The sequence below is a fragment of the Arachis hypogaea genome, chromosome 9, assembly GCF_003086295.3.
Source record: "Arachis hypogaea cultivar Tifrunner chromosome 9, arahy.Tifrunner.gnm2.J5K5, whole genome shotgun sequence".
Lineage (NCBI taxonomy): Eukaryota > Viridiplantae > Streptophyta > Magnoliopsida > Fabales > Fabaceae > Arachis > Arachis hypogaea.
This window is the reverse complement of record NC_092044.1, coordinates 80,939,768-80,941,689: the sequence shown is the minus strand read 5'-3', so window position 1 is coordinate 80,941,689 and position 1,922 is coordinate 80,939,768. Positions and strand designations below refer to the sequence as shown.

The 1,922-nt window shown below is 35.4% G+C and overlaps 1 non-coding gene across 1 annotated transcript; it reads left to right on the top strand.

Moving 5' to 3' along the window:
• Positions 1–740: 740 nt before the first annotated feature.
• On the top strand, positions 741–844 carry LOC112714058 (small nucleolar RNA R71). Its single transcript, XR_003159014.1, has one exon. It is a non-coding gene; the product is annotated as a small nucleolar RNA R71 (small nucleolar RNA).
• Positions 845–1,922: the final 1,078 nt, after the last annotated feature.

Genomic DNA, 1,922 nt, shown 5'->3' with positions numbered 1-1,922 from the left:
ACTCTCATTTTGGATTCTCTTCTGTATTGCTTGGGAGAATACTGGGAGGAGTTTCAATGACTTTCTTACTCAGTTGGCCCACTTGTGCCTCCAGATTTCTGATGGAGGATCTTGTTTCACTCATGAAACTGAAAGTGGCTTTTGACAGATCAGAGACTAGATTGGCTAAATTAGAAGTGTTTTGGTCAGAATTCTCTGTCTGTTGCTGAGAAGATGATGGAAAAGGCTTGCTATTGCTCAGCCTATTGCGTCCACCATTGTTAAAGCCTTGTTGAGGCTTTTGTTGATCCTTCCATGAGAAATTTGGATGATTTCTCCATGATGAATTATAGGTGTTTCCATAAGGTTCACCCATGTAATTTACCTCTGCTATTGCAGGGTTCTCAGGATCATAAGCTTCTTCAGAAGCTGCCTCTTTAGTACTGTTGGATGCATTTTTCCATCCATTCAGACTTTGAGAGATCATGTTGACTTGCTGAGTCAACACTTTGTTCTGGGCCAATATGGCATTCAGAGCATCAATTTCAAGAACTCCTTTCTTCTGAGGTATCCCATTATTCACAGAATTCCTCTCAGAAGTGTACATGAATTGGTTATTTGCAACCATGTCAATTAGTTCTTGAGCTTCTGCAGGTGTTTTCTTTAGGTGGATGGATCCACCTGCAGAATGGTCCAATGACATTTTCGAAAACTCAGATAGACCATAATAGAATATATCTAATATGGTCCATTCTGAAAACATGTCAGATGGACACCTTTTGGTCAACTGCTTGTATCTTTCCCAAGCTTCATAGAGGGATTCACCATCTTTTTGTTTGAAGGTTTGAACATCCACTCTAAGCTTGCTCAGCTTTTGAGGAGGAAAGAATTTATCCAAGAAAGCCGTGACCAGCTTCTCCCAGGAGTCCAGGCTATCCTTAGGTTGTGAATCCAACCATATTCTAGCTCTGTCTCTTACAGCAAAAGGGAAAAGCATGAGCCTGTAGACTTCAGGATCTACTCCATTCGTCTTAACAGTCTCACAGATCTACAAGAATTCATTTAAAAACTGATAAGGATCTTCAGATGAAAGTCCATAGAACTTGCAGTTTTGTTGCATTAAGGCAACTAATTGAGGCTTAAGCTCAAAATTATTGGCTCCAATGGCAGGAATGGAGATGCTTCTTCCATCAAATTTGGACGTTGGTTTTGTAAAGTCACCAAGCATTCTCCTTGCATTATTTTTGTTGGGTTCGGCTGCCATCTCCTTCTCTTGTTCTAATATTTCTGAAAGGTTACCTTTAGATTGTTGTAATTTAGCTTCTCTTAGTTTTCTCTTCAGAGTCCTTTCAGGTTCAGGATCAATTTCAACAAGAGTGCCTTTTTCCTTGTTCCTGCTCATATGAAAGAGAAGAAAACAAGAAAAGAAGAGGAATCCTCTATGTCACAGTATAGAGATTCCTTTATGTTAGTAGAAGAAGAAAGGGGAGAAGAGTGAAGAAGAACAGGTTCGGATTTTTAGATGAAGAGAGGTGAAGAGAAGTGTTAGTAAATAAATAATTAAATAGAATAAGAGAGAAGAGATAGAAAATTCGAAAATAATTTTAAAAAGGGGTTAGTAATTTTCGAAAATTAGAGATAAGATAAGATTAAAATTAAAATTTAAAACAATTAAAAAGAATTTTTGAAAAAGAGAGAGGTATTTTCGAAAATTAGAGAGGGATAGGTAGTTAGTTAGTTTTGAAAAAGATAAGAAACAAACAAAAAGTCAAATAGTTAGTTAAAAAAGATATTAAAATTAAATTTGAAAAGATGAGAAGATAAGAAGTTAGATAAGATATTTTGAAATCAAATTTTGAAAAAGATAAAATTTTGAAAAAGATAAGATAAAAAGATAAGATTTTTAAGAAAAAGGCATTTTGAAAAAGATTTAATTTTTAAAA